The following is a 26,909-nucleotide window of genomic DNA, read 5'->3' on the forward strand; positions in this document are numbered from 1 at the left end:
ACAGCGGGAAAAAGTGTGCAGGTAAAAAGGTATTTAATGCTTAAACCAAAAATAAACAAAAGGTGAGTGCCCCTAAGAAAAGGCATTGAAGCTTAGCGAACGAAACTTAAACTGAACTGGCTACAAAGTAAACAAAAACAGAATGCTGGACGACAGCAAAGACTTACTGTGGAGCAAAGACGGCGTCCACAATGTACATCCGAACATGACATGACAATCGACAATGTCCCCACGAAGAAGGATAAAAACAAAGTAGATGCGGGAAATATCGCTCAAAGAAAGACATGAAACTGCTAAAGGAAAATATCAAAAAAAGAGAAAAAGCCACCAAAATAAGAGGGCCAGACAAGAACTAAAACACTACACACAGGAAAACAGCAAAAAACTCCAAATAAGTCAGGGGGTGATGTGACAGGTAGTGACAGTACACCTACTTTGAAAGAAGAGCTATACTGATGCATGCTTGGTTATGCTTTAAAGTCATATCCAACAATTGCGACAACGACTTTTTACTGTCAACTGAGTTTCGTTTTTTAATGATTTCTGCTGGTGGTGTGCCTCCGCATTTTTTCAAGGCAAAAAATGTGCCTTGGCTCAAAAAAGGTTGAAAAACACTGCACTAGAGCACACACATGCTCTTTCAATGCACTTTTAATGTTCAACAAAAAAAGATCATAAAATTGTATTTCATATCAATTTAATACATTTTTCTGAAATAAAATGTGTAACAGCATGCGTGTTATAACCTGGATTTAACTACACAGTAGACACTCTGGGGGCCTTGTACACATGCATGTGGGGGGGTTGGGGTTCGGCGCACCCCTCATTGCCTCGTCGGCCGGCGCGGATTACGGGGACTGCGTTCTGGCGGCCTGCCAGGCTTTTATTAATTTATTATTATTATTTTATATATATATATATATATATATATATATATATATATATATATATATATATATATATATATATATATATATATATATATATATATATATATATATATATATATATATATATATATTAGGGATGTCCGATAATGGCTTTTTGCCGATATCCGATATTCCGATATTGTCCAACTCTTTAATTACCGATACCGAAATCAACCGATACCGATATCAACCGATATATGCAGTCGTGGAATTAACACATTATTATGCCTAATTTGGACAACCAGGTATGGTGAAGATAAGGTACTTTTCAAAAAAATTTGTAAAATAAGATAAATAAATTTAAAACATTTTCTTGAATAAAAAAGAAAGTACAACAATATAAAAACAGTTACATAGAAACTAGTAATGAATGAAAATTAGTAAAATTAACTGTTAAAGGTTAGTACTATTAGTGGACCAGCAGCACGCACAATCATGTGTGCTTACGGACTGTATCCCTTGCAGACTGTATTGATATATATTGATATATAATGTAGGAACCAGAATAATAATAACAGAAAGAAACAACCCTTTTGTGTGAATGAGTGTAAATGGGGGAGGGAGGTTTTTTGGGTTGGTGCACTAATTGTAAGTGTATCTTGTGTTTTTTATATTGATTTAAATTTTTTTTTTTAATTAAAAAAAACGATACCGATAATTTCCGATATTACATTTTAACGCATATATCGGCCGATAATATCGGCAGGCAGATATTATCGGACATCTCTAATATATATATATATATGTGTATATATATATATGTGTATATATATATATATATATATATATATATATATATATATATATATATATATATATATATATATATATATATATATATATATATATATATATATATATATTTTATTTTTATTTATTTATTTTTTTTAAATAATTTTTATTATTTACTTACTTTATTTTATTTATTTATTTGTATTTGTTATTTTTAATGTAATTTAATTTGTATTTTATTTTATTATTATTGTTATTTTTTTAAAATTATTATTATTATTTTTGTTTAATCTTATTATTTATTTGTGTGTGGCGTCGCGCGGGTCTCGCTTCCTGTTGGGTGGGGTCCGTGCCCGTGTGGCCCGACTTTGCTCTGTGGGGTCTCTGTTGGCGACTTGATGTGGTGGCGGCGCGGCGCCCGTGTCTGGTCTGGATACTGTGTCTCGGTTGTTTGGGCGGTGGTGTGTTTGTGCGGGTTTGGGTTGGGGTGTTGGTGTCTCTTGTTTGCGTGTTGGTGTTTGGGCTTGCTGGCGGGCTGGCGCTGGCTGGTCTCTGTGATCCTGTTGGCGTGTGGTTGCCGGTCGCGTTTTTTTTTTGATCGATTTGATTGGGTGGTGCTGGCTGTCTGGGGGTGTTGTGGCTGCTGTTTCTGCTGCCGTTTGTTTGTGGTGTGGGCGCCCGTGGCTGCTGGGTCTGGTGCAGGGGGGTGGCTGATGTCGTGACTGGTGGCAGCGCGCGCGCGTGGTGGTTGTCGGGGCTGACAAACTGTGTATATGTAGGTGTGTGTGTGTATGTATGTGTGTATGTATGTATGTATGTATGTATATATATATATGTGTATGTGTATGCATGTGTATGTGTACTTGTGTATGTTTATGTGTATGTATATATATATATATGTATGTATATTTCTGGGGGTACGTTCTGGGCCTGCCTGTCGGGTGGGGGTCGGCGGCTCAGGCTACTGCATCCGGACCGCGTGTCTGGAGCTCCTGGGTCCCACCGTCTATCCCTTCCGGGTGCCCGTCTTGGTTGGGGACTGCTGGGTCTGGTCCCTGCGTCTACTGTGGTAGCTTGGTGCTGCAGGGTATTCCGAGGTGCTGCGAGTCGGCCAGTTGTTGGGGTAGTGACCTTGTGTGTCAGCATGTCTGTGATCTTCTTTTAATTCTTTTTATTTATTTTTTATTTTTTTATAAATAGATTTAATTATTTATTTATTCTTATTTTTTAATATATTTTATTAATATTATTATTATTATTATTATTATGTATTTATTTATTTATTTCCCCTACCTCAGGGGGGGGACTCGGCGGGGCTGTTGCTGGTTGTTCCATCTCCATCGTTGGGGTCCTCGCCGCCCTCTCCAGGGGGGGGGGGGGGGGGGGCGGCTCGTGGGGGCCCGGTTGCCGGTGGGGCGGGGGCGGTCTTCCTGTCCGGTTGCGGGGGGTCTCCGGGCCCCTAGGGCGGGGCGTCCCGCCTTTCTGTCCGTGTGGGGTGTGGTCTCTCGCTGGCTTGGGGTCTGGCTGCCCCCTGCTTTTCTCGTGCCTTGTCCTCTGCCGGGTGCGTCCGTCTGCGGCCTGCTGCTGGCCCTTGTGGGCGGAGCGGTGGGCCAGGCTCTGGGGTTCCTGTCGCTGTCCGGCTTGGCTGCGTGGGGGCGGTGGCCCCTGGTTCCCTGGGCACCGCACCTACTGTTTGTGGGATGGGCTCTCTGGGAGGCTGGGGCCGTACTCTGGCTCCCGCACACACTGGGAGTCAAATGTATTGTACATGCAAATTCACATATACTCACACACATACATAGGTACCTACGCTCCCACATACATATACAAATAAATACAGTACATAGTTACACACTCAAAGTTCGTACATCCACACGCACATTCATTATACAAACATACTGTATACACATACTGTACATATACATTCACTGTAAAAACATACATATACACATACTGTACATATACACTCACTGTACAAACACACACATACACATACTACACATACATTCACTGTACAAACACACACATACATATACTGTACATATACATTCACTGTACAAACACACATATACACATTCTGTACATATACATTCACTGTACAAACACACATACTGTACATATACATTCGCTGTACAAACACACACATACACATTCTATACATATACATTCACTGTACAAACACACATATACACATACTGTACATATACATTCACTGTACAAGCACACATATACACATACTGTACATATACAAGTACATATGCACACATACACTCATGCACATAATTACGTTTCATCAAACATATATTAACGTTGCTGCCCTAGAGTAAACTGGGTATAACACATGGCACACTGACAAAGCATAACCTATTGTTACTAAAACAATCTACAAGGTTAATGTAGGTTGCTTCTCTTTCTTCCCCTCCATTTTTCTGCATTCTTTCGTATCAAGTTATCATTACGTATATGTATTGTTGCATTTGAACAATTGTATTGTTGATAATAAAGGTAAAGTATTGGTATTGTTTATTATCAATAGCACTATTTCTATTGGTATTCATATTGCTCCATTTTTAGTGTAATAATGCTCATTGTCATTTCTGTATTATTTTTTATTTTCGCTAACTGCTTATTTGCTATTACTTTTACCATCATATTTGTACATGTTGTATTTTCTGATGTTGCTCTGTTGTTGTTGTTGTTGTTGTGTTTGCTGTTGTTGTTTTTGTCTCTCTGTCTAATCCCCCTCTTGTCCCCACAATTCCCCCCTCTGTCTTCCTTTTTCTCTCTTTCTATCCCCTCCTGCTCCGGCCCGGCTGCACCAAATGATAATATAAATACATTTAATAAAGTCAAAATACAAATAAGGCAACAAGAGAAGTATCCTACACTTCTCTTTTGTAAAGTAAATCTGAACAGGGCATCTACATCTGCTATATGATTTGCCCGAGAAGCTGGGCAGGACATTATTAAAAATAAATAAAAAAAATAAAAAAATAAGAAGTCCGGACGAAACCACTTTACAGCAGAAGGTAAGTAACTATTAACAGAAATATACCAAGGAAATTAATAAGAGTCTAGAGAGAGGGTAATATAACAACAACAATTGTTGGTGTGTCATCAATGTCACAGTCAGTATACGACACTGGCGGATTGATTCCTAAACAGTATATCATCGATACTTGAATGGCTAGGTAAAAATTTTCATTGTCTCAAAATCTTTTTTTTTGTTTTTGTTAATGTTTACAAACTAAGAGAATAAGTTCCTGGACAAAGGAGAACTTTCAGAGAAAAAAAACAAAGGATTTAAATGAGTATTTAATAGTAGTCTTTGCTTTTGCTTAGTTATCATGTACTACGGACTTCATTTTGATGAAACAGTTGTATGTAATAAAAGAGAATAAGGAAGTAGTTTAAATATTGGGTTACTATTGTAAAACTGTCGATAGGAGGGTTGCATATGACGTCACATCCGTTTTTCTTCTTCACGGCTTGATTGTCAAGCAGCTTGAGCGTAGCATTGAAACAAGTGGGAGTGCTGTTGTGTTCTTGGATGTTCCAATCGCGCGAATAGCGAGATAGAAAAAAACTTTCATGGAGTCCCTAAAATAATAAAATCAGGAAAAAAAGTGCGTTGAAGCAAATGGCTCTTAAAAATATCACTTTCATCCTCTTGTGGAATACAATCGGACCGCTTGTGTCTGCAGCAATCACTTTGTAAAATGTTTATTTGAACATTTGATTTGTTTGAGAAACTTGGTGTGATTCAATCGAGTTTGTACTATATTAGAAGTGTTTGATAGAACTAAACGTAAAGAAAGGACAAGAGATCGCATTAGATTTTTGTTCTTTTGTGGTTGCTATGCCTAAATATAACTACGAAGACCTGCTTCTGCAAATAAACTAACGTCATGTCAAGTCTTACTAATACATTTTTGGATTGTTGGTCCAATCCACCGTATTTTCTTTCTCCATTTTCATAAAAACTAAAAGCTTATGTTGTTGTTGTGCAAGAAAGCCAAGTGTTTTATTCGACACGGATGATTACATTATAGTCTTTGATGATATTTGTTAGCATCAGGAAAATATCCTTAATTGTATTAAACAACAAAATGAATAAATCTCTTGTAGGCTCAACAGCATATACTATATCTTGATATCGCCAGCATAGATTCATGCTGTACAACAGGGACATCTATAGCTAAATAATGAGACAAAATATAAACTTCACACCATAAAAACAACTGCAGACATGAATTGAAGTTGAGACTAATATTTGTAGCAGGAAATCCACTGCAAACAAACGTATCCTTTTTCTCGTTAGCGTCACGATCACAGCAGCACGGCACTCGTTATGTCAATCAAGTACGTTAGTTACTGATGCACGAATAAGTCCAACTTTGTCTTTCACCGATTAATGCTTAATTTGTGGACCCTCCAGATGTAAAGACATGATGTGCCTCCAATCTTTTCTTCTCTAAATACCGTAAGTGTCAAGTGAAGTGAGGTAGCAATAACCTTTTGGTCATGATAAATGGTTTTAATCATTTTTTAAAATATTTTTCTTAAGAGTGTAAAAATCCACTTCATCCCATTTTAAAAAAAAAATCATAATCGCTTTTGACTCTAAACCTTTCAATATAAGCCTAAATCTGCACTGATGCAGGTAAATAAACAGTAACCTAATGGGGCTTAGACCATCCCCTGAAACATGGAAGTGCCTGAATATGCCTCTAGGTCACGTGATTACAACCCACCTATAGTACTCACAATAAACACATTAATATACTACCACAAAAATTTACAGTTAATACATGTGATCGGCATCAGTATTAGTATTGGCTGATCTCAGTCATGGATGATCGTTGTCAGAATCGTCAGCCCAAAACTCAGACCGCAACATCTCTAACGAAAATATTGGATTTATTAATAAGAATCCTAACTCACAAAAATGTATTAATCATGGTCAAGTCGGGAGCAAATTAGACGTGATGAGCGAGGAACAACTGTGTCTAAATAAGTCACAGGTAAGAGATGCCTGAAAATTAAGAAAGATAAGAGGAGCAAAAAAATGCCAATCATTTACTTTAAGGCCCATTCACATAACATCAGTGTCCAAGCACAATTGGTCATGATGACAGTGACTCCAGTACATCTCCAGTCTCTATTATTGAGTGGTGTCACCTTGGCAGCTGTCACTGATATCTGCCACCTGTCACCGCACGGACAGAGATGGTGACCGCGTCTACGCCATGAGGAACCCGTCCTTTGCCTTTCTCAACAGCTTGAGTCAACAGCCGCCGCATTTGCATACGATCCATATTCATGCCAGCGCCTTGGCGGCGTTGCCACCTCTTCTGCGCATTTTCCAGCCACTTTACAAAACGGCATGTCAAGTGCCTTACAAATCCCATGCGGTCCCTTTGGTATTCACAGCACGGCGGCCGAAAAACAACACCAACAGGTCTCAAGGTCGCCACTCCTATACCAATTGTGAGCGGCGTCCCATTTGCCTCACAAAGATAACGAATGAAGGTGAAAAACAGAAAGACCCGAGCGCAAGTGGCTGTGATTTTATGGAAACTTCCTGTTATTGCAGCGGGTTGCAACAAATAGTACATGGAGAGACAAAATATCATGCACATCTATAGGTTGGCGTTTGTGTGCAACCAGAACACGCCTCGGGACAACCTGACAGGTAGACTCAGCAAGAGCATCCTCGCCTTCGGCCCACAGGGGTCTCAGTGAGAAAAAGAGGCCAGTTGATATGGGGGTTAGAGCTTCCATGGCAGAGTGCGTAGTGATAAATAATGAATGCTTTAAGGACATGTATCTCTCTGCGCTTCCATCGTTGCATTTGTTCATCCATATCGCTGCAAACAGCATGGACCATTGAGCAGGCTGGAGCATTAATATTTCAACCTGTGGGTCACTTCGCAAATCCCCCCCCCCCTCCACTATCATAACTACCACAGCTTAGTGGTGACACGTCCTGTGACCCATAAAGATATCGACAAAACACTTATAGCGAGTATATTCGCTTTAGCCAAAAATACCAGCAGGATTTTTTTTATAGGAGCAGCAAATGGATATATAGTGAGCGACTGTAAAACAAACCAAAAAAAGCATCTCTAAACAAAACAACCCGAAAGTGTCCTGCGTTTAGGCGAACTGATTCAGCCTTGTAGTTCTGCCTCTAAATTTAGACAGCCCACTCCACAGCGTTCAGCAACTGTCCTGATTATATTTGGCTGAGTAAACCCAGACTGAGACAATGAGTTGAGCGTGTTTTAAAAAGCGGCCCCCATGGAGACAAAGAGTCCACACCTGAGTGCTGAGGAAGCTGAAGTGACCCCCCCCCCCCCCCCCCCCCCGTATCCCATGAATGCTCATCACAACAGGGAAGCGTCAAATGTACAAACGCAGGAAAAACAGTTTGCTCAAGAAGCCCAAACAGTAACAACTTGTGCAGTAAGTATATATTTTAAATAATGCATAACAAACAGGCAAGTCCAGTCTTGGTGATGAATACCCCAATGAGCATCAATGGTAATGACTTCATGCACAAATCTCAGGGAAAAACAGAATACATCAGATTATTCAAGTGTAAACTAGGGCATACGATACAGTCCCACAGAGGAACAAGTGACCACATACAGACTACACATGCTCCAGTTTTTCTTCCAATATGAATCGCATGCACACCAACAGAATAACACACACCTGCTCCTGCAAGTTCGTAGCATCTAGTCCCGTCCGGTCTGTTCAGATCCGGTCGCCCGCGCAGACAGAGTGAGGATCGCTCTCACCCCCCGCGCAGCCCCGTTGCAGATAGCTTACTGTTATAGACGCACTGACAAGTGAAAGGACGGAGGCGTGGTCTCACATGGGATAAATACAAGAGGGAGGGAAAGAGGGAGGAGAGCAGTTCCCTCAATCTACAATTCAATATTGCCTGAATTGTTTCCTCCAGCCCTTCTCTTCTTCTTCACTTGTCACGCAGCATCTTGTCACAGATGTTATCTTGGATTTTTACATCCTTCACCTCACCGGCTCTACTTCCAGTTTTGAGCTTTCTATCTCGTGAGATGCTTACTTTTGTCTGGCCATCTGTTGGAGCCAGTGGGATTCAACTATTCACACGATGATAAAGGCAGAGGCACACAGGGGATCGAGAGAAAGAAATGGGAGGTAATGAGGGATCCATCTTAGTGGTGCAGGGGTGCGGGGAGGAAAGGCTCGCACAGCCTGGCACACACATAATATCCATCAGACTGGCACCTCTGAGGCCAGGAAGCTGCACAGCGGGTCTATTGGTGCATTCCATTTGTACTAGGGCAGTCAGAATTGTCGAGTTTCTAGTGGGAAGTTTCAACTGGAACGCCCGCCGGGATCTGATTTTCACAGGGTCTCTGTCAAATTTAAGACTTTTTAAGACATTTTTTAAGACCATCTTGGAAATAATTTAAGACCATTTCACATTAATACGGACAAAAAATACGACAACAAAGAAAAATAAAAGGTCCAGAATGAATTTTAAGTACAGATAAATGCTTTAAAATGTAATATCGGAAATTAACGGTATAGGTTTCAAAAAGTAAAATGTATGACTTTTTAAAACGCCGCTGTACAGAGTGGTAAACGGAAGTAGGGAGAAGTACAGAGCGCCAATAAACCTTGAAGGGACTGCCTTTGATGTATTTTTTCCCACACCCCTAACATACATATATATATATATATATATATATATATATATATATATATATATATATATATATATATATATATACACACACACACACTTTTTATATTTATATATACACATACTGTATATACTGTACATATACACACATATATACATATACACACACATATATAAATATATATACACACGTACACAGTATATATATACATATACACACACATATATATACACATTACCTGTATATACACATAGGCATATATACATATAAATATATACATATACAGTGTACATATATATATATATACACTACCGTTCAAATGTTTGGGGTCACCCAAACAATTTTGTGGAATAGCCTTCATTTCTAAGAACAAGAATAGACTGTCAAGTTTCAGATGAAAGTTCTCTTTTTCTAGCCATTTTAAGCGTTTAATTGACCCCACAAATGTGATGCCCCAGAAAATCAATCCGCTCAAAGGAAGGTCAGTTTTGTAGCTTCTGTAACGAGCTAAACTGTTTTCAGATGTGTGAACATGATTGCACAAGGGTTTTCTAACCATCAATTAGCCTTCTGAGCAAACACATTGTACCATTAGGACACTGGAGTGATAGTTGCTGGAAATGGGCCTCTATACACCTATGTAGATATTGCACCAAAAACCAGACATTTTCAGCTAGAATAGTCATTTACCACATTAGCAATGTATAGAGTGTATTTCTTTAAAGTTAAGACTAGTTTAAAGGCCTACTGAAATGATTTTTTTTTTATTTAAACGGGATTAGCAGATCCATTCTTTGTGTCATACTTGATCATTTTGCGATATTGCCATATTTTTGCTGAAAGGATTTAGTATAGAACAAAGTCGATAAAGTTCGCAACTTTTGGTCTCTGATAAAAAAAAACCTTGCCCCTACCGGAAGTAGCGTGACGTTGTCAGTTGTTCACTCCCTCATATTTTCCTATTGTTTTCAACGCAGCTAGAGCTAGTCGGACCATTACCCCATTAATTTGAGCGAGGATGAAAGATTTGTGGACGAGGAACGTTAGAGTGACGGACTAGAATGCAGTGATATACATATTTTTTTTCGCTCTGACCGTAACTTAGGTACAAGCTGGCTCATTGGATTCCACACTCTCTCCTTTTTCTAATGTGGATCACGGATTTGTATTTTAAACCACCTCGGATACTATATCCTCTTGAAAATGAGAGTCGAGAACGCGAAATGGACATTCAGTGCCTTTTATCTCCACGACAATACATCGGCGAAGCGCTTTAGCTACGAGCTAACGTGATAGCATCGTGCTTTAACTGCATATAGAAACAAAAAAAATAAACCCCTGATTGGAAGGATAGATAGAAAATCAACAATACTATTAAACCGTGGACATGTAAATACACGGTTAATGCTTTCCAGGCTGGCGAAGGTTAACAATGCTGTGCTAACGACGCCATTGAAGCCTACTTAGCAACCGGACCGCACAGAGCTATGCTAAAAACATTAGCTCTCCACCTACGCCAGCCAGCCTTCATCTGCTCATCAACACCCGTGCTCACCTGCGTTCCAGCGATCGGCGGAAGGACGAAGGACTTCACCCGATGCGTTTGGCGGCCCGGAGACGTAGGAAGTCAAGGTGAGGTCGCCGGCTAGCGCGTCTGCTCTCCAACAAAGTCCTCCTGGTTGTGTTGCTGTAGTCCGCTGCTAATACACCGATCCCACCTACAACTGTCTTCTTTGCAGCCTTCATTGTTCATTAAACAAATTGCAAAAGATGTCCAGAATACTGTGGAATTATGAAATGAAAACAGGGCTTTTTGTATAGGATTCTACAGGGTACCATAACTTCCGTTTAACTGACTACGTCACGCGCATACGTCATCATACCGCGACGTTTCAGCCGGATATTTCCAGGGAAATTTTAAATGTCACTTTATAAGTTAACCCGGCCGTATTGGCATGTTTTGCAATGTTAAGATTTCATCATAGATATACAAACTATCAGACTGCGTGGTCGGTAGTAGTGGGTTTCAGTAGGCCTTTAAAGTTATCTTCATTGAAAAGTACAGTGCTTTTCCTTCAAAAATAAGGACATTTCAATGTGACCCCAAACTTTTGAACGGTAGTGTATGTATGTATATGTATATATATATATATATATATATGTATATATATATATATATATATACATATATATACATATACACTATATATATACACATACACTATATATATACACATATACACTATATATATACACATATACACTATATATATATACACACTATACATATACACACTGCCGTAGTTGGTAGAGTGGCCATGCCAGCAATCGGAGGGTTGCTGGTTACTGGGGTTCAATCCCCACCTTCTACCGTCCTAGTCACATCCGTTGTGTCCTTGGGCAAGACACTTCACCCTTGCTCCTGATGGCTGCTGGTTAGAGCCTTTCATGGCAGCTCCCGCCATCAGTGTGTAAATGTGTGTGTGAATGGGTGAATGTGGAAATACGCTTTGAGTATCTTGGAGGTAGAAAAGCGCTATACAAGTATAACCCATTTATCATTTATTTATTTATTTACATACACACACACATACATATATACACACTATATATATATACATATACACACACACACACACACACACACACATATATATATATATATATATACACACATACATATATACTATATATATATATATATATATATATATATATATATATATATATATATATATATATATATATATATATATATATATATATATATATATATATATATATATATACACACACATTCATCCATCCAACCATTTTCTACCGCTTGTCCCTTACTGTATATACACATATACACACACATACATATAATTACATGTAATAACTTTCTCTTATTTTTGGCAGATGTCAACATTTTGTTTTTTCTCATTGTACTTATTGCTGTTTTCCCAATTTTTGCTGGTGTTTTTTGTTTTTTTCTAAATGTGCCTCAGGCCAATGACAAATGAGCCACAGGCAACACATTGGCCCCTGTGCTGTACTTCGGGCACTGCTGCTGTAGAAGCTAACTGTTTATGGCCTCTATAGTCTTAGTACAGTAGTATATTTTTTCACCCTATGGTCACACGGCCCTGTCGTCAGGGCCAAAAGTAGTAGGGATAAACGGGGAAGTCCTTCTTTAGCTGCCGCCTTGTTTTATTATAAATCACTGCCTTTGCATATGTCAATGTTTACTTTTGTATGCACAGTAAATCAACATAAAATCCGTACTTTGGAGCAATGTTCACAGGTTAATATTTGGTTTGTTAGCTTCCCGTCGCAGGCAAGCGATGATGGTCGCGTGGCTGAGGGGAGAGTTGTTTGATGTTGGATGCTAGAAAAATGTCCAATGCGTTGCAACAGCCTTCCGCCCGAATGCAGCTGAGATAGGCTCCAGCACCCCCCGCGACCCCAAAAGGGACAAGCGGTAGAAAATGGATGAATGGATAACAAATCTTTTATCTTAGGGCTGACAAAATATTAAAATAGTTAATCACGATTAATCGCATTTTGTTCAGTTAAAATTAATCTGAATTAATCGCAGATAGATATAATTTTTCATAATAAATGTACCCAAGACAGATAATTTTCAGATTTAAACACCATGACTGGACAAATAATTTGCTTTAATTAAATGTGTGTTAAACATTGTGCTTTTTTTAAATGGCTCAAAACAAAAAGGACAAACACGCTTTTAATGAACATATATTTTTTTAAATACCTGCAGTGCTCTTTCCAGAATTTGTATTACTGCTTTAAGTTAAAGTACCAATGATTGTCACACACACACTAGGTGTGGCGAAATTATTCTCTGCATTTGACCCATCACCCTTGATCACCCCCTGGGAGGTGAGGGGAGCAGTGAGCAGCAGCGGTGGACGCGCCTGGGAAAGGAGCACTTGCATTCAGAGGAGGAGCTAAACTTCCATGTTTAAATACTAGTTTCACAGAATAATAACACAAAATGTGGATTCTTACAATCATGCTTTGATTGTCAAAGATGTTTGGTAATGTAATCTGTGATATTTCTACCTGAATAAATGTTTCTGATAGTCTCTACATTACATGTTGTACAAGTTAATGGTCTTCATATTGCTGCATGGCAATGTTTTAACCTTCTATATTTATTAATAAAATGTAATATTCAGCCTGCTAATCATTCTGTAATTGAGGACTTGACCAGAACATCTTATAAAAGAATTTACACAATGTTTCAGCAAGCCAGAAAAATCCCCCTTTAAATATTACAGAATAACATCACAGAACATTTTTGACAAAGCATGATCGTAATGTAAGACTTTTACTTTGTTAATGTAGTTAAACTGTAACATAGCGCTTTTATTTTGAAGCTGGAAAAGCGTGTGATTGGTTTGAGAAAAGTGTTTCGATATGTTTTGATGTCGGATCGACTGTTTGCAATTGCTTGGATTTAAAATGATGTCAAGTCCAGCTCACGTACCGCCCGTTAAATATACGTGGTGGTCAAGCCAGCGTTTGTTCTCAATGGGTACGAGGCACCATTGAACCTTTCTCGAAGAAAAATGCCCTATGCTTGCATTGTTTTAGGCTGCTGGAACCATTTAAATCGCAAAAAGGATAAACGTTTCTTCAGAGTTTTTCGAGAGGTCATCAAGAAGGGCGGAAGAGTGCAAGATTTTCCGAAACGAAAACGACAAAAATGGAAAGCACTCCAGTCCATGGGAGCAGAGCTGAAGAACGCACAAGATTGCAGTGATCGCTTCGTTTAAAAGTTTGTTTGATATACTTTTAACGCTTAGTGTTTCCCATTTAAGTATTATCTTGATATTATTTGTATTTTTAAAAACACGGGTACTACGACTTCTTCGAAAAGCAGCAACTCTGCGAGTCTAAATTGAAGAAAGCAAATGTGAGCCAAACTTAAAAGAGTTAGGCTTTTACCAAAGGCAACAATCATAAATGAAGCTTTCAGCACATACACAATGTTGACATTGGTAGTTCTATTTTGATAAATACGGGGGAAAACATGCGTACTCGTAAAAGGTGCGTGAAACAGCAAGGGAAGGCAACAAACATGGCAGTAGACGCAAAGTTAAATCATGTGATGTGACTTTACCCGAGCAAAAACGATGCATGATTATCTGGGAGAATCTTGATACCAATTTTCTTGACCCAGCCACACATAAAGAAGTTGGTCCATGCTTTTCCAAGTTTTCATCTGTTTTGTCGTGTAAAATGGTGTATGGAGCACACAAGAGTTCAATATGTTTGGGAACTCCACCGACAAATAGTCCTTTATCACTCGACAAATCTTTTTTTTTTTTTGATAAAGTATAGGGATGTACTGTATTTTTCGCTCGTATCTGCTTTTTTCAGGAAGATATTGGCGCCTTGAGTACTCTTGCTTCTTCAACAGCCATCTCAGCATGGTTGACCACCACTGGTTTTCACATCTGTGATGAAATTCCTTGTCGGAATACAAGCAATAAAAAAGTCCCTTTTGGACTTTCTGCCTACCATCTTTCATTTCTGTTGAGCTTTTATGTCATTTTACTTATTAAAGAAGTCACAGTAACAATTTACATTTTATGTTATCACTGCACCTTAACTGTAATCTAAACACAGAAGTAAAGCACCACCCACCCCTGAACGACGCACACGGTAGGCATTTGCTGCAGTGATGTTCCTTCGTCTCTTGGCAAAAAATTGTCCTTTCTTGTTGGGAGAACATCTTGCCATGGCTTTGAACCTGATATTTCCATAATGTAGCCTTTTCGTTGTCCATTTCTGCTCGCTATTTTTCTGCTTGTGGCTCATCACTAACTAGTGAACTGCAGCCAAATTTTCCCCGCTACGGCACGGCCCGAGGGTCAAAAAGGATAATCAGACACTAAAAAAATGTGTGCCGTTATTGAAAGTTATAGTTAACGTCATCACGTTAACTTTGACAGCTTTAATATTGATACTGCCCTCTGTATCAACACTACCGATACAGTACAGGGTTTCCCCTAGATTGCCAAGATACATGTGACGGTGGGGGTGTGTTTAGGGGCGTGGTCATCATGATGTCCTGCATATAATTTGCTGTGATATTACTTTCTTGAAAAAGGCTCAAAAATGTATACAGTACATACATACTTCTCCCATGAGTCCATTGTGTGTCCAAACGTTCCATCAGGACAGGCAGGTTACCCGAACCCAAGCTTCCCGTCAAGAAGACCTTGTCAAATTTGTTGAGAGGAAAGTTGATAAATTCCATTGCTTAAATTTTGGAGGGCAGTGCAAAAAGAGGCTGCAAGAAAGTTAAGAAAAGGCAAGACAAAGAAGCAAAAGCAGGAGAGACATGGTAGAGGGAAGGGGAGCATCCGCCTTCGTTGAAAGCCAGTAGAGTAGAAGTAGAAGTATCATTTTTTTCTCCGTGCGCGGCTATCTTTCCTCAACACACAAAGCACATTTGTATGTAAACTATAACCTAGACTAAAAATAAATGAATATGACATCAGTTACACCCCCACTTGAAGAGTGACCAACAGACCCGCCGACAGGCACACTTTTTAACCCCTAAAAACGTACGCACGCCTTATGCCTCTCTCTTCTCAGCCTCACATCCCGCCGCTCTAGACACCGCGGCCACACTCCCGAGCATGGTAGGACACTACACTCGCTTGTCTCGCAAACATGGAGCTGCAACAATGAATTATTGTTTTATCAAAATTTTTGTTTTCACCAAATATTTTTTGCAGTTTTTGTTATAGTTTAAAAATTCAGAGAATAAGTCCCTGAACATTGGGCAACTTTGAGGGAAAAAACAAAGGATTTAAATGAGTATGTATTGCTTTTGTTTAGTTATTGCGTAGTATTGACTAGTATTGACCGCAACAATGCACTAGTACTTAAAAAAGTGGGACCAAAGATGGCAGCAGAAGTAAAACGGATTTGTAAGTAATTTACTTTCATATCACAGACTGAACAACATGCATTAAAGTATCTCGACACAAGACAATTGTTGGTGTATTATGGGGGGATTCATTGTTGCACCACTACACTAAAAACAGTTTGCCACAAAGGGAAATTAAATCTACAGATAATTCGATGAATCAAAAAATTATCAATAGATTAATCAATTTAAGAAATAACCGTTAGATGCATCCCTAGTTCATACACACATTGACAAAGTGGTCACTGCAAAGGTGTAACAGCAGCCACATTCCTCTGCTTTTTTGGTTGTTTTAACTTTTTTACCCTGTATGAAAGACCATTTTAGGAACGATTCCTACAGGCGAAAAAAGCACATGGACGCAGTATTTTTGCTCTGATTTCACCTGACTTCCTATGCCCCCCCCCCCCCACTCCATCCAAGCGTTTGAGTCCGAGGCAACAACAATGCAGAAATGCATCCACATGCACGCAAATCCACAAAACCCGTTTTCGACAAAGCAAACCCAATAAATCAAGATAGACAATCCTATAACCAAGATGACACCAAGGGAAAGAGGACATGTCAAAATCACACAGAAGGACAAGGCGTGTTCCTTGAATCACTCCCAATGAGGTAAGAGCAACGTCCTGATTGTTGTATGCCAGATATTTCTCCGGGGTACAGGTGTCACCTCCTAACCCTGACCATGAAGGGAGAGGCAAAGTGACATGCCAAGGCATCAATCACTGTCCTCAATGGTACTCCCATGATGGATGCAACTGTTTATCCTTTTCTGCAGGTTATTTAGATGCAGTCACCGCAAGAGAGATTAGTGATGGAGAACTCCTCGCCTCTCCTCCCTCGCCATCCGAACAACATCCCTCTAATCTATTATCTGAATTTTGTGGCATTTCTCCATGGAAATTTGCGACTGGGGTGGAAAAAGATTAATTGTCAACCCCCTCTCAGTGTTTTCAATTACAAAGCCTACAATGAATCATTTATCCGTCAGCATGGCCAAACTGAAGTTGTGTCGCTGAAAAGAGATTACAACCATAAAAATTATATACCATATTCTACGGCTATGACTGTCATTTGCAGATTCACAGGAACACTACATTTTCTTCCTCCTCAATTGAAGGTACATTCTAACCTCCTTGAGGCAAAGTATGTATTTATCTTGATGCATAGCAGATAATGTTTGAGGCTAAGGGGCTGCTTACAAAAACCAGTCGTCCAACTTTTCTAAAATGCTGGATTCCAGACAATGCCCCCGAGACAGCCTTGTTTTTACTGAGTGGGGCCGACATGCCAACACAGCATCCCAGTGACACTACTTAGGCACATGGATTATTTATGCTCCCACTCCTTTGCTCACACGCTTTTCAGAAGCAACGTCTCGCCTGCTTTAAATTGGATTTAGCATAGATCAACAGATGTATTCCAAATCCAGGATATGAACAAAAGTCTCAGAGGGAGTGTACAAATGTAATGAGGAGACATGGGAGAAAAATATTAAAACAATTACTTGGGTTTTTACAGACACAATAAAACCCTTGAGGATTATATTTTGAGTTTTTTTGGAGACAAGAACTGAGTGAGACCTTGCCCAGAAGCATTTTATAATAATAAAGAAGCAGGTGCATACATAACCATAAATGATGGTGTAGAAAGACAGCAGCATTCCATCCTGCTGAGATCGTGTCCTTGACTGGGAGTGTGTGGTTACCAATGAATTTGTTCCTTTTCTGTACCAACCGTGCCAGGCTGATAAAATATTCCCTTGCCAGCTGGCTGCATAAGGAGGGGTGCAGATGAAGTATACTGTATTATACTCCTCACACAGTCTCCCTCGCTGCTCCAATTATTCTTTATGTTATTGGCTCATGGTCACAAATGTTCTCGCTCGCCACTACATTGATCCAACTATTCCTTGTGTGCAACATTTTTAAAAGGGTTAAGTTATGTAGAGTTGTTCCTCTTGAAGTTTTCAAAATGTCATGGATTTGACAAAATTTCCTTGAAATTATCAATGTAATAATACATTTGTTATTATTTTATAAAGGGAATGAGGGGAATGTTTTGGTGAATGGTCTCTTACAACTCATTATTGTTGCCCATAGTTGTCATAATGCGGATGTAGTACTGAATAAGGATGGATCCCGAAATCTGCCTTTTTATAGGTAACCATTCCGTCCGAGTGCCGGTTTACGTAAAACTGAACAGTACTACATTTCGATACATTTGTTGCAGGTAACATCGCGTCTGGTTGCTCGCACTTGGCAAGCAAACAAGCGTATTTATTTGCTCAATACTTTGTTGATGCACCTTTAGCAGCAATTACAGCCTCAAGTCTTATTGAATTCAATGCCAGCTATCTTGGGACGGTATAGCTCGGTTGGTAGAGCGGCCGTGCCAGCGACTTGAGGGTTGCAGGTTCGATCCCCGCTTCCGCCATCCTAGTCACTGCCGTTGTGTCCTTGGGCAAGACACTTTACCCACCTGCTCCCAGTGCCACCCACACTGATTTAAATGTAACTTAGATATTGGGTTTCACAATGTAAAGCGCTTTGAGTCACTTGAGAAAAAGCGCTATATAAATGTAATTCACTTCACACTTCACATCTTTGGGCAGTTTTGCCCATTCCTCTTTGCAGCACCTCTCAAGCTACATCAGGTTATAATGATAAATGGGTTATACTTGTATAGCGCTTTTCTACCTTCAAGGTACTCAAAGCGCTTTGACAGTATTTCCACATTTACCCATTCACACACACATTCACACACTGATGGCGGGAGCTGCCATGCAAGGCGCTAACCAGCAACCATCAGAGGCAAAGGGTGAAGTGTCTTGCCCAAGGACACAACGGACGTGACTAGGAAGGTAGAAGGTGGGAATTAGGTTAAATGGGAAGCGTTTGTTTTCATTCAGGATGTCGCTGTATATTGCTGCATTTGTCTTAGTCTAGTCAGGGAGGTGACCAAGAACCTGATGGTCATTTTGTCAGAGCTACAGCATTCCTTTGTGAAGAGAGGACAACCCTCCAGAAGGACATTCATCTCTGCAGCAATCCACCAATCAGGCCTGTATAGTATAGTGGCCAGACGAAAGCCATTTCTTCGTAAAATGTTTCCCAAAATGCACCTAAAAGACTCTCAGATCGAGGTCGTGGCAGCATCATGATGTGGGGATGTTTTTCAGCGGCAGGAAACGGGAGACTAGTAGGCTAGAGGGAAAGATAAATGCAGCAATATACAGAGACATGCTGGATGAAAACCAACGCTTCCCATACACTCTGATGGAGCTTGATAGGTGCTGCAAAGACGAATGGGAAAAGAGGAATGGGCAAAACTGTCCAAAGATGTGTGTGCCAATTTTGTGGCAGTGTATTAAAAAGTATTTGAGGCTGTCATTTCTACCAAAGGTACATCAGCAATGTATTGAGCAAAGGGTCATGCACATGTGATTTTTGAGTTTTTTATTTGTAATAAATCTGCAAAAAAATCTACATTTCTGTTTTTTTGTCATTAATGAGAAATAAAATGAATGTTTTTTATTTTAGCAAATGGCTGCAATCTAAAGGGGTCTGAATACTTACCGTACCAACTGTGTGTAAATTGCATGGATTTTTAGGAATAGGGAGAGTTAACTATGTTCTAAAAGTAGGTTCGTGCCTAACTTTGTGACTAACTAAAATGTGTTTAAAAACAAGTCAACTGATGCATAAGCTAAATACTTAGTAATGTGTACATCCAGGCAAACGATGCACAGCACATATTGTTCCGTCAGTGTACAAAATATTCTGTGCTTATTTATCATGTTATATATCCCACATGTCATGTTTACATATACATGCCATGTAAAGAGTGTTTTAACATATGCTTTAACATAACCTACGGCGTGGCGAAGTTGGTAGAGTGGCTGTGCCAGCAATCGGAGTGTTGCTGGTTACTGGGGTTCAATTCCCACCTTCTACCTTCCTAGTCACGTCCGTTGTGTCCTTGGGCAAGACACTTCACCCTTTGCCTCTGATGGCTGCTGGTTAGCGCCTTGCATGGCAGCTCCCGCCATCAGTGTGTGAATGTGTGTGTGAATGGGTAAATGTGGAAATACTGTCAAAGCGCTTTGAGTACCTTGAAGGTAGAAAAGCGCTATACAAGTATAACCCATTTATCATTTATTTACATTTCCAAAAAAGTAATATTTCTAGAGATTATTGTTGTATCAGTCCAAAGACCGAGCAGACACTGAACAGCCAAAACCAGGAAAACTATATAAACTAGGTATAATTACCAAAAGAGACACACTTGGGGAAAAACGCAGGGACCGTGAAGGTGTTGATTGGCTAACACAGGAGTGCATGGGTGACAAGACCAAATAAAGGTAATGAGAGACAGTGGGATAAAAAAAGGACACGCATGCAAAAAACACTGGACAATCCTGACCATAACACAGAAAACTTCAACCAAGAACTAAAAAAGCACTAAATCCACAAGCTCAAAAAAGAAAATCCTAGTCCAAATTGCTTGACAATTCAAACACAATTAAATAGTTTCATACTTCTCTGATTGTGTGAATCAAAACTAAGCATTATCACCCTTGCAAAGGCATATACCGGTAGTATTGGATCCAGCCTTGTGTATTTGCTCTAGTTAAATCACATGCATCTACAGCAGGGGTCACCAACGCGGTGCCCGCAGGCACCAGGTCGCCCGTAAGGACCAGATGAGTCGCCCGCGGGCCTGTTCTAAAAAAAAAAAAAAAAAAAAAAAAAAAAAAAAATTTAAATTTTTTTTTTTTTTAATTAAATCTACATAGAAAAAACACAAGATACACTTTCAATCAGTGCATCAACCCAAACAACCTCCCCCATGCACACTCATCCACACCCACTCACACAAAAGGGGTTATTTCTTTCTGCTACCAATATTCTGGTTCCCACAACATATACAACACATCTGCAAGGGACACAGTCCCTGAAGCACACATGATTGTATAGGCTGCTGGTCCACTAACATTTTCCTTAATTACTATTTTTTATGTAATTATTTTTATATTGTTTTACTTTCTTTTTTATCCAAGAAAATGTTTTTTATTTATTTTAAAAAAGGGCCTTATCTTCAACAGACCAGGTTGTCAATGAAATTAGATTTGTTTAAAGGGTTTTTTAAACCAGGCCCAGTCCAGATAATGTCCAAGTCGGACTCAGCAACACACACCTTCATTCATGTACACAGAAACAAATTAGGGAACACAACAGATTTCATATAATTTATAAACAAAATTACATTTTCAAAATAAGCATTTATGTACAGTCCAGATTATGTCCAGGTCACTCAAATTAGGGAACACAACAACAGATATCATATAATCTATGAACATAATTATACTTTCAAAATAAGCCTTTGAGGACTTCTCATCTTTTTTTTAATGTTTTTTGGTATCATTATCGTTTTCAACCATGTAACTTTCTAAAGTTAGAAAATACTGAATAAATGTTTTAAAGAAAGTAATACTAAGTGAATATCTGTTTTTGGCCTTAAAAATAAACATTTTACCGAGTACTATAATTAAATTGACTAAATCATGATTGTCAATGAACTCTCCTAAAATAACAGAAACCACATTAAGCTTCATAAACAAACCAATCCTTAAACACATTTTTTCAACTTCCACCCAAAACAAAGACACAATATGACAATACCAAAACAAATGTAGGGTGGATTCAGGCTCCTGACAACAAAATCGGCAATCATCTGACTCATATTCCATAATTTTAACATTTTCCCTGTGGGTAAGAAGTTATAAATCATTTTAATTTGAAAATAACGATTTTGCACATCGATAGTGGTTTTATAGATTAGTTTGAATATGGCATCCCATGGCAACGGGCAGTCAAAAAAGTCCTCCCATTTTCCATTTGTGTTGTATGAGGCAGCCTTCAAAGATTTCTTTATTAAATAAAAATTATATATTTTTCTATTTATTGTAGTTCCTTTTTGCCAACTAGAATTTCTTATTAGAGGTTTACAAACTAATAATTTAGTAGTTCCATAATTAATTATTTGTTTCCATCTTTTCCCAATTACTCCAGTTAGTTGATAAAATGAAAAGCTTGAGCAAGCATCACCATACATAGCTCTAAATTCATCATACTTCATAATTTTACCATTCTCATTGATAATATCATTGACAAAAATGATTCCTCTTTCAAACATATTTTTCCAAAAGAAAGGCTTTCCATCTATTACAATATTAGAGTTCATCCATATTAACTGCTGCAAAATATTGTCTCTTTTTTCTGGCACATAAAATTGAAAACACCACTATGAGTGGATTGTTTCCTTTATGAACCCCGCCATGTTTCCCAGCAGACTCTCTGGGAGGGGATCACTTGTAAAAAAGGATACAATTTCTTTTGATACAGTACATGTTTTTTGTCCAACAGGACATTTGTGTACCACTCAATGTTTAAATACATATTTGGAACAATTGATGCTTTTAAAGACAGACACATAGCTTCAAGGTTGAGAAGTTTCAGGCCCCCATATTCATACTCTTTGTACAAAACCTTTCTTTTAATCGTTTCTGGTTTGCCGTTCCAGACAAAATCGAAGACCCTCCGCTCATAAATCTTAAAAAAGTTTTGTGATGGAGCTGGTAATGACAAAAACAAATAAATAAATTGAGGAATAATTAACGAGTTGGCAATAGACATTTTACCATACAAGGTTAGGGATTTCCCTTTCCATAATTGCATACTTTTGTCCAGCTTTCTTAGTCGATTATCATCATTTACTGAGCCTAGATCTTCCAGATTTTCTGGGACAACAACACCAAGTATGTTAACTGGTCCATCTGTCCACAAAACAGGCACTTTGCATTCCATTCGAAAGGACGTTCCCTTTAGATTTCCGATCCTTAACATTTTACATTTATCATAATTAAGCTTAAGGCCAGATTGCTGTGAAAATATGCCCAAAAGATTAAGAAGGTTCCGCAAACAATGAGGAAAAATCTTATCTTTGTGAATCAGCCTTTTCTGACATGAACTTCATCAAGAACAAACACAGAACACGCCTCACTGATGCACATCTGCAAGACTCACTCAGAGTTGCAGTGTCAAGTTACACTCCAGAGTACAACACACTAGTTAACAGCATGCAATGCCAGGCTTCCCACTGACTGACAAAGAAACAGATAACAGATTTGGTGTACAGTTCAAAGTGTGACATGATTTAAAAATTTGAGAGTTTACTTTTGTATTTTACATGAGTTATTATTTGTACAAACATGGTGCAAAGTAAGTCATGATTTGTTAAAAAATGTTAGTGGCTAGCTAGTTAAAATGGGATATTGTGATTTCACAAGACTGTCTTAGAAGTGATCATTTGAAAATGTTCAATTTGAAAAATGTGCACATAGAGAAAATATAAAAATAAAGTGTTGCATATTGATATTTATCTGTTTCTATATATATTTATTGTGAGAAATCATTAAGATGATCAGTGTTTCCACAAAGATAAATATCATTAATTATTAATAATAACAGAGTTAAAGGTAAATTGAGCAAATTGGCTACTTCTTAGGGGCGGCATGGCGTAGTGGGTAGAGCACCCGTGTCAGAAACCTGAGGGTTGCAGGTTCACTCCCCGCCTCTTACCATGCCGTTGTATCCTTGGGCAGGACACTTCACCCTTGCCCCCGGTGCCACTCACACCGGTGAATGAATGTTGAATGAATGATAGGTGGTGGTCGGAGGGGCCGTAGGCGCAAATTGGCAGCCACGCTTCCGTCAGTCTACCCCAGGGCAGCTGTGGCTACGAAAGTAGCTTACCACCACCAGGTGTGAATAAATTATGGGTTTTTAACATGTAAAGCGACTTTGGGTACTTAGAAAAGCGCTATATAAATCCCAGGTATTATTATTATTATTACTTCTGGCAATTTATTTAAGTGTGTATCTAACTGGTAGCCCTTCGCATTAATCAGTACCCAAGAAGTAGCCCTTGGTTTCAAAAAGGTTGGTGACCCCTGATCTACAGTATCTCATGGCCTCTGAACACTTGAGACAGTTTATTAGTTTAACCTTTACTGGGGTACAATAGTAAATTGTGTTGTATAAAAAGTGTTACTGTGTTGCAGAGGAATGACTGCAATTAAAATCTATACAAACATCTCACTGGATTATAAAACCACCTAGGGATTTATTGTGCACTCTTCCGAAACAATTGTCAGCATTAGATGACAGTGATGTCTTGTAATTGGAAATGGGACATTTTCCGTGCCAATCTCCTTGAAGGACCTCAAGTGGTTTGATCATCAGCCATTGGAAGAAGTTGGAAGCATGTTTCTCTTCCAATGATTATCAAGGGACAAAAAAAATAATCTATTGATTGATCGTAAATGATTGTCACCCACTGTTTCCAGGATTTTCTCTACATCGTCGATGAAACACAACGTTTGTTTAGCCTCTAAGCACTTTTTTAGCGAGGATGTTAACAATGAAAACTTTCTCCACATGAAGAAAATCCAAGACGTGTTCCAGTAACAATGGGGCTTAAAGGCCTACTGAAACCCACTACTACCAACCACGCAGTCTGATAGTTTATATATCAATGATGAAATCTTAACATTGCAACACATGCCAATACGGCCGGGTTAACTTATAAAGTGCAATTTCAAAATTCCCGCCACACTTCCGGTTGAAAAACTCCTTTGGATATGATTTATGCGCGTGACGTCACAAAAGCAACGGAAGTGGTTGGACCCCATCGGACCCGATAGAAAAGCCTCCTGTTTTCTTCGACCAAATTCCACATTATTCTGGACATCTGTGTTGGTGAATCTTTTGCAATTTGTTTAATGAACAATGGAGACTGCAAAGAAGAACGTTGTAGGTGGGATCGATCGGTGTCTTAGCGGCTAAGTACAATACTGTAATATCTGTGATATTTGCATTAGTGTACTGTCTTTAAGGGTTTGGGGAACGCGCATGCGCGAGTGAGTTGGCGGAGAACTTGTGTGTGTGAGCGTGAGTTTTGGCTAACAGCAGCTCGTGTATGTGTGTGCGTTACTTTTTGAACTACAACCAGTTACCGCTTTTTAATAAAGCGATTGAGCAGCGCTTCCTCCTCTGTGTGACTCCTTCTCCACTGCGGGGCATTAGAATACTTAAAGCAACACAACAAGGACTACTTACTACGCCTAGCCGATGCTTGCCGCCAAACCCACGGATGAAGTCCTTCGTTGTGCCGTTGATCGCTGGAATGCAGGTGAGCACGGCTGTTGATGGGTTTCTATCTTCATTTGAGAACGATGCTACGCGCTAGCTCAGTAGCTAAGTGTGTCACCGATGTATTGTCTTGGAGATAAGTCACTTTAAATGTTCATTTCGCGTGCTCGACTCTCATTTTCAAGAGGATATAGTATCCGAAGTGGTTTAAAATACAAATCTGTGATTCACAATAGAAAAAGGAGAGAGTACATAGTTCTGTGAGGTCTGGTTGCTAAGTTGCTAAGTTAGCTTCAATGGCGTCGTTAGCACAGCATTGTTAACCTTCGCCAGCCTGGAAATCATTAACCGTGTATTTACATGTCCACGGTTTAATAGTATTGTTGATTTTCTATCTATCCTTCCAGTCAGGGGTTTATTTATTTTGTTTCTATCTTCATTTGAGAACGATGCTATCGCGCTAGCTCAGTAGCTAAGTGTGTCACCGATGTATTGTCTTGGAGATAAAAGTCACTTTAAATGTCCATTTCGCGTGCTCGACTCTCATTTTCAAGAGGATATAGTATCCGAGGTGGTTTAAAATACAAATCCTTGATTCACAATAGAAAAAGGAGAGAGTACATAGTTCTGTGAGGTCTGGTTGCTAAGTTAGCTTCAATGGCGTCGTTAGCACAGCATTGTTAACCTTCGCCAGCCTGGAAAGCATTAACCGTGTATTTACATGTCCACGGTTTAATAGTATTGTTGATTTTCTATCTATCCTTCCAGTCAGGGGTTTATTTATTTTGTTTCTATCTTCATTTGAGAACGATGCTATCGCGCTAGCTCAGTAGCTAAGTGTGTCACCGATGTATTGTCTTGGAGATAAGTCACTTTAAATGTCCATTTCGCGTGCTCGACTCTCATTTTCAAGAGGATATAGTATCCGAGGTGGTTTAAAATACAAATCCGTGATTCACAATAGAAAAAGGAGAGAGTACATAGTTCTGTGAGGTCTGGTTGCTAAGTTGCTAAGTTAGCTTCAATGGCGTCGTTAGCACAGCATTGTTAACCTTCGCCAGCCTGGAAAGCATTAACCGTGTATTGACATGTCCACGGTTTAATAGTATTGTTGATTTTCTATCTATCCTTCCAGTCAGGGGTTTATTTTTTTTGTTTCTATATGCAGTTAAAGCACGATGCTATCACGTTAGCTCGTAGCTAAAGCATTTCGCCGATGTATTGTCGTGGAGATAAAAGGCACTGAATGTCCATTTCGCGTTCTCGACTCTCATTTTCAAGAGGATATCCGAGGTGGTTTAAAATACAAATCCGTGATCCACAATATAAAAAGGAGAGTGTGGAATCCAATGAGCCAGCTTGTACCTAAGTTACGGTC

At 39.1% G+C, this 26,909-nt stretch overlaps 1 protein-coding gene across 3 annotated transcripts in view; it reads right to left on the reverse strand.

Annotated features, from left to right (window-relative positions):
* sulf2a (sulfatase 2a) overlaps positions 1 to 26,909 on the reverse strand; it is a 191,723-nt gene that overhangs the window by 150,639 nt on the left and 14,175 nt on the right. For 2 of the 3 annotated variants that reach the window (XM_062046599.1, XM_062046583.1), the window contains exon 1: positions 8,382 to 8,504. The exons of the other annotated variant lie outside the window; for it this stretch is intronic. The gene's annotated coding sequence lies outside the window, so the exon portion shown is untranslated. Of the gene's footprint in view, positions 1 to 8,381; positions 8,505 to 26,909 lie in introns of those variants that run through there. 3 annotated transcript variants of the gene reach the window in all.

This window comes from Entelurus aequoreus, linkage group LG01, assembly GCF_033978785.1.
Source record: "Entelurus aequoreus isolate RoL-2023_Sb linkage group LG01, RoL_Eaeq_v1.1, whole genome shotgun sequence".
In the NCBI taxonomy this organism is placed as follows: domain Eukaryota; kingdom Metazoa; phylum Chordata; class Actinopteri; order Syngnathiformes; family Syngnathidae; genus Entelurus; species Entelurus aequoreus.